Source organism: Octopus bimaculoides, chromosome 6 (assembly GCF_046866305.1).
Source record: "Octopus bimaculoides isolate indiv1 chromosome 6, ASM4686630v1, whole genome shotgun sequence".
NCBI lineage: Eukaryota > Metazoa > Mollusca > Cephalopoda > Octopoda > Octopodidae > Octopus > Octopus bimaculoides.
The window spans coordinates 100078035-100085534 of NC_142933.1; the positions used below are offsets into that span (position 1 = coordinate 100078035).

The window sequence follows — 7500 nt, forward strand, 5'->3', positions numbered from 1 at the left end:
AGGCCTCACTGATTTTGGGGTCCACTTGGGGCCCACTTCTGATCTATGTAACCCGTGGGTTACTGTCAGTGAAAAATATTGGGTTGTCCGGAAAGTTCGTGCCGATTTTTAAAGGAAAGAAAAGGGTCAATAAATACTTGCCATTACATTTTTAATCAACCAAATATGAACCATTTTCTTGCACAATGCGTCTCCATCTTTCCTTTAACTTGAAAATACTCTCTTCCCAGAATTGAGGTGGTTTCATAGCAACGGCACGAACTTTCCGGACAACCCAATACTATAGGACCTAGTGCAGTGACTTGCTCAGGGAGACTCAGCATGGCATACAATGTAACAAGACCGGTCCTCTTGAATTACTGGTACAACTCAATTTTGCCAGCTGAGTGGAGTGGAGTGAATTGAAATAAAGTATCTAGCTGAAGGACACAACGCGCCGGCGGAGATCAAACTTATGAACTTACGATCGCCAGCCGATTGCCCTAACCGCTAAGCCATGTGTCTTCACCGTCCATCAAATAAGTACCAGTTATAAGATTTACAAAGTGGAACCTCTTCAATCGACAACATCCCGTCTCAATAATTCACTTAGCCTAATCTCAGAGTAATAATGGTTTCAAATTTTGGTACAAGGCCAGCGATTTCGGGTTAGGGGTGGGGTGAGTCGAATACGTCGATCGCAGTACTCAACTGTTACTTATTTTATCGACCCAGAAACGATAAAAGATAAAGCCGACATCGGCGGAATTTGAACTCAGAACGTAAAGACGGACGAAATATCTCTTAGCACTTTGTCCGGCGTGTTAACGACTCTTTTCCCTTTCTACTCCAGGCACAAGGTCCAAAATTTTTGAGGAGGTGTGGTGGGGGGCATCGATAAGATCGATCCCCGGTACGCAACAGGTACTTAATTTATCGACCCAGAAACGATAAAAGATAAAGCCGACATCGGCGGAATTTGAACTCAGAACGTAAAGACGAACGAAATATCGCTAAGCATTTCGCCCGGCGTGCTAACCACGCTGCATTACTAATTTCTTGTGGTAATACTTCACTGCCGTAACCATATTTGTTTCACATGTGTCTATATCGTTCCAACCAATTTACAGCTAAAGTTTAAATATGATTTATTTTAATGTTAACTAAATTAATTAATTAAATACAATTTTCTAAAATAAATTGTTTGCAATAGAAATTTTTCTTTCTTTCTTTTTTTTTTTGGTTAAATATTAGCAGTTAGTATTTCTACTCATTAAAAAAAAATATTAGTAGTTGATATTTCTATTCATTTTTTTTCTGTTTTTTCGTTTTTTCTTTTTTTTTACAATAAAATTTATACGACGTGAACGAAGAAAATAACCGTTTCTACTACAGGCACAAGGCCTGAAATTTGCGGGGAGGGAACTAGTCGATTACATCAACCCCCAGCATTTTACTGATACTTAATTTATCCATCCGGAAAGGTAAAAAAGGCAAAGTCGGCCTCGGTGGAATTAGAACTCAGAACGTCGCGACAGCCGAAACACCGCTAAGCATTTTGCCCGGTGTGCTAACGTTTCTACCAGCTCACTTCCTTATATACAACGACAATAATTAGTATAGTCACAAGCATGGCTGTGTGTAGTTAAGAAGATCGCTTTGGAGCCATGTATTTGCGGGTTGAAAATCACTGAGCGGCACTTTGGGCAAGTGTCTTTCATTATATCGTCGGGTCGATACAATGCCTTGCGAGTAGATTTGGTAGACAGAAACCGTGTGGAAGCCGGCTGTGTAAGAATTTTACTTCCCGACCACATGGTTGTGGGTACAGTGCCATTGTGCGACACCTAGGGCAAGTGCCGACTAAAACCTCATGTGTGGATTTGATCCTTCCCGAGTCATGTATATACGCAGGGTCAGTTTCTCGGATTCTGTGGGGTATAACATGCTGCCTCCTGGACGGGACGCTAGTCTGTCACAGGATTATTCATTTTTGCCAGCTGGGTAGACTGGAACAACGTGAAATAAAGAGTTTTGCTCAAGAACACAACGAGTTGCTCGGTCTTCGAAACCACAACCTTACGATCATAAGTGCAGCACCCTAACCACTAAGCAACGCGCTTTCACTGTGTATGGCTTTGGTAGACGGAAACTGAAGAGAACTCGTTGTATATATGTATGTGCACGCGCGTGTTTGTGTTTGTATCCCACCTCGCTTGACAATCGGTGTTGGTTTGTTTACACCCCAGTAGCTTAGCAGCTCGAAATAACTACAAGACTTAAAAAAAAAGTACTGGGGTTGATTTGTTCCACTAATATTGTTCAAGGCGGTGCCCCAGTATGGCCATGATACAATGACTGAAACAAAAGAATATTTGTGTGTCTTTGTATCTGTGCTTGTCACAGCTCACCGTTATTTATTTTATCAACTTTGGTAAAAAAAAAAAAAAGCAAACAAAATATTCTCTAACAGGATTTGAACTCAGAGCTTAGATGTATAAAACTATTGCACAGTATTTTGCACGCCACTCTAGCTACCCAGCCACGTTAACTCCCCACCACCACCACCACCACCACCACCAACACCACCAATAACAGGTTGACGGGGATGGGGTGATGGTGGTGGTAGTGATGTTAATAGCGCTGCTAGCTTTCAGCTGTCTCGTGTATAAACTATCGCATCTTGTATGCTCTGCTGAAACACAAAGGACATGTCATTAAAATTTCATATCTACAATATAACATTAAATTTCGGTTATATTGTAAATATTTAAAACAACATGGAAACGCTGCTGTTGACATTAAAAATTGTGTATTGTGAACATTTGAAATTATAAACTTTTAAAACATGTTTAAACACGTTTAAGACATTTACAAAATAGTTATGCTATTGTAGATATTAAAATGTCACATCGAAAAAAATTCGTTTTTCGTTTCAAATCTATTGTAAATATTGATTTCGAATGATAGTACAGGGTGTGCAGGGTGGTCTGAAAGTCATGTCACCACCTGTAAATATTGTTTCAATTTTCTGTTCTTTTCTATTCTAGCCACGCGGCCCAAAATTTTGGAGAGGAGGGGGCGCAGTCGATTAGATCGACCCTAGTACGCAACTGGTACTTAATTTATCGACCCCGAAAGGATGAAAGGCTAAGTCGACCTCGGCGGAATTTGAACTCAGAAGTAAAGACTGACGAAATACCGCTAAGCATTTTGCCCGGCGTGCTAACGTTTCTTATTTCTTTATTGCCCACAAGGGGCTACACACAGAGGGGACAAACAAGGACAGACAAAGATATTATGTCGATTACATCGACCCCAGTGCATAACTGGTACGTAATTTATTGACCCCGAAAGGATGAAAGGCAAAGTCGACCTCGGCGGAATTTGAACTCAGAGCATAGCGGCAGACGAAATACCACTAAGCATTTCGCCCGGCGTGCTAACGTTTCTGCCAGCTCGCCGCCTTATCTCTTGTAAATATTAAATAAATTGTAGTCTCAGTATGTGGGAAAGGGTACAGCGGAGCGGTTAAGGTGTCGAGCTCATGATCGTAATAACTTGGTTTCGATTCCCGGTCCGGTGATGCGGTGTCTTTGTGCAAAACGATACATTCCACGTTGCCAACTCCGCGACGGACCGGCATCCTGTTGAGTGTTGTGGTTTCAGTCACCTATGATGCTACGGATACCAGCTTTAGCTCCGACTTTGTGTGTCCTTGGAGGCTCATGAGAGACTAAATCAAATAAGCTGCAGTATGGCTGACTGGTTAAAAAGTCCCGAAGTCCTGGGTTCGGTCCTGCTGCATGATATCTTGAGTCAGAATAACTTTCGATGCTTTATGGGTGTTACACTAATTAAAAAAAGGTTACACCCTGTCACACATTTTGTATCATATTGTTGCTTCTTGAAAATTATGTTAGAGGTGTACATATACACATTAATTCAGAAGTAGGTAATCCATTCGATCGAACAGCTGAATCCTCATAGCAGATCGACAGAGATCCCTCATTAGCAAATACGAAATTATCTCCTCTACCTTACGCTCGATACAAAACATGACGGTCGAGTAGGCTGTTCAGAACGTTTTTTGTTTAGCTATAATCCTTCACGTAGTGAGTTCAAATTATACCTAAACCAAATCTGGCTTTGAACGGAAAAAAAAAAATACGTGCAGTAATTTGTTCCACCTCTTTGTGTTCTGAGTTCAAATCAAGCCAAAACCAATTATACCTGTCACCCTGGGTCAATAAAATATAATAGCTGTCGAAAAATGCAGACGAATTTTCCCTTTCCCCGTCTCTCAGAATCCACAACTCTACATCATGAGATCGTCACTTATAGCGGTTCTTCCGCTTCTAAGAAATACAAGGAGATTGACTTAACGGATAGCACCCACTTCCCATCTAAATACGTTACAGAAACTCTCTAAAGAAATCAGAGAAAATGGCGGCTGTAAACAGATCAATGTACAGCGCGACGAAAAATAAGTTTTAAAGGAAAACGAGTGATAAGTTTTCATTTCTTCATTCTCTATCCCTTCAGATGTTTTCTATTAACTAACGTTGTTGTTACTGTTGTTGTTGCTGCTGCTGCTGCTTTTGTTGTTGTTGTTGTTGTTCTTCTTCTTCTTCAATATTTTCCCTTCCTATTACTATTACATGTACGCTCTCTCTCTCTCTCTCCTTCTCTCTCTCTCCTTCTCTCTCTCTCCTTCTCTCTCTCTCCTTCTCTCTCTCTCTCTCTCTCTCTCTCTCTATCTATCTATCAGTCTATCTATCGGACTGTCTCTCTGTCTGTCTTTCTTCATTTACAGTTTGCTCATATCATCACCATGTTTCACACACATACACACACGTGCGCGCGCATACAAAGATGCGTATAGAAGTATATAAATACAGCTATATATTACAAATGCAAACCTACATACACATATCCATACTTACACGCGCATATATAAATATATATTTATTTATGCGTTTCAGCCAACCGGTTGCGGTCGTGCTGGAGCACCACCATGACTTTCCCTTCTTATGCTGTGCTCTCTGCACGTTCCTTGCTTGGCTCTTCTCTGCCACCTGATGTAGTCCAATCAAGATTTTCGATGGCACATCTAGTGTATAAGAGAATTTGTCATCGCTGCCCTCAACTGTGTCTCATTTCGAGCCATCGGTTCGTCTGGTATCGTGGAGAGGAAAGTGTCGAGTTTTGTTTTGAAGACCTCTACATCCATGTCTTGCAGGTCTCTCAATTGTTTTGGAAGGGCATTAAAGAGCTGAGGTCCTCTGAAACCGAGGCTGTTGCAATACCATGTTCTTATGTGAGATGCAGTGGACGGTACCTTTGGTAGTATGCAGTGGCGACCTGTGCAGGCATTCGTGTAGTACTTGATGCCAACATTTAGTACCAGTCCTTCCAGTATTTTCCACATGTAAATTATTACATATCTCCCCCGCCTGCGCTCCAGGGAGTAGAAACCTAGTGCCTGCAGTCGCTCCCTGTAGTTCATCTGCTGGACTGTGGCAATAGTCTAGGCGGCACAGAACAAATGTCTTCCATAGAGACAACATGACTTTTTGATCCCTTGTTCTGAATGTCCTCAGTATCCACCCTGCTAGTTGTCTGCACTTTGCTGTCAACTTGACAATGTGCATGTGAAATGATGCATCACTATAATTAATAATATCAAGGGTAATGAGAAATATTAGAAATTTCTACTACCAGTGGCCTAGCGTGTAAAAATTTAGTCCATAGACTATATATTTTTCATATAAATACAGTGTACATTTAAACACATAAGAGGTATCCATCACAGGATGGTCAGCAACCATGGTTCAGGAGCTAGATAGTAAATGTTTTTATTTTTCATTCCCTCATAGTGGTTTGGAACTTAGCTGTTCTTTGTAGCGTGCAAGGAATCCTGTGATGGTTACTTCTTATGTGCTTAAATGTACACTGTATTTATACACACACACACACACACACACACACACACACACACACACACACACACACAAACACACACACACACACACACACAAACACACACACATACACACACACACATACACACACACACACACACACACACACATATATATATATATACACACACATATGTATACGTGTGTATATAAATGTGTGTGTGTATATATAAACACACACACACACACACACACACACACATATATATATATGTATATATATATGAATTTGCTTGCCTCGTTATATTTCTCTTGTCGTCAGACCCAAACTCTCTGCTATTTTCTCTGACCCCATTTTATATTTTCTTTTGTTCAATCATTCCTGTTACTGCCGTCCGAATTTACTCAGTTAGTTAAATAAGACCATTGCTAGTCCACCAGCCGTGATTACACAAGCAATATACACACACAATGGAAATATGTATTGGACTAAGAAACAAAAATGAACTAAAACAATTCCAGAAAATTCGACAAAACTTGAAGATGGCGACAAATACAATAACTTAGTAATGACGAATGCTCTGTTTTCTGTCTCTATTGTATTCTTTATTTGATTTATGTTTTTCCTGTCTTATTATTAGTTCTTTCTTCATATTAATATGTATGTCTTTACAAGTATGGCTGCACACACACACACACACACACACACACACACACACACACACACACACACACACACACACAGACAGGCATATATAGTTAAGCATACACATATATAGTTAAACGTATGTATATATATTTATATGAAAGGTGCGGTGAATATCTTGTCGTCTAAATTACGCAAAATGAAAATAACACCGACATCTCATTTTAACAGATATTTTAACCAAAATTACATAAAAATATCTTGAAATGCTAAAGAGTAAATTTATTCAACAAAATCGCCATTGGCTCCAACCACGGCTTCCAGACAACTTCAGAATCTCCTGCACCTCTTCTGGACGGCCTCCTTGTTTAAGTTGGTGAATGCTGCCATAACCCTTGCCTTCAGTTCATCTTTGGTGTTACAAGGAGTTTTGTTGGTCCCTCACTAAACTGCGCCCCACACATAATAATCAAGGGGGCTGCAGTCTAGGGAGTTAGGTGTGGTCGCAGAAATTGTCGCAGAAATGGTCGCAGAAATATATATATATAACAAATATTTTGGTGCTCTAGATTGCTGGACCAATGAGATTGCAGCGTTAGTGTTCGGAAGTGGTTAGGCTACTCTCATAACAGCAACAGCTGCAAAATAGGCCATGATGATGATCATCACCATCGTTGTAAAGAATAAGAAAACAGAAGTTCATCAGCCATTGTCTTTATAATCATCATAATCACCATCGTCGTTGACGCTGTCGTCGTCATCGTCGTCATCATCATTCGATTTTTTTTAACAACAACCACAACAACAGTAAAAATATCTACAGCAGCAGCAGCGACAAGAAGAAGAACAACGATAGAAACAAGAACAGAAGCAGCAGCAACAGCAGCAGCAGCAATGACAGCAACGTCGTCTTTATTATCGTCATCATCATCATTGTTATCTTATTTATTA

The 7500-nt window shown here is 40.3% G+C and overlaps 1 protein-coding gene and 1 long non-coding RNA gene across 2 annotated transcripts in view; one reads left to right on the top strand and one right to left on the bottom strand.

The window, feature by feature from the left end:
- Positions 1-1890, top strand: part of LOC149135348 (uncharacterized) — a 28045-nt gene extending 26155 nt beyond the window's left edge. The window contains exon 3 of the long non-coding RNA XR_016242370.1: positions 1-1890. This exon is cut by the window's left edge and continues 3512 nt beyond it. This is a non-coding gene — a long non-coding RNA (uncharacterized LOC149135348).
- Positions 1-7500, bottom strand: part of LOC106881411 (uncharacterized) — a 159422-nt gene that overhangs the window by 90980 nt on the left and 60942 nt on the right. The gene's annotated exons all lie outside the window — the stretch shown is intronic.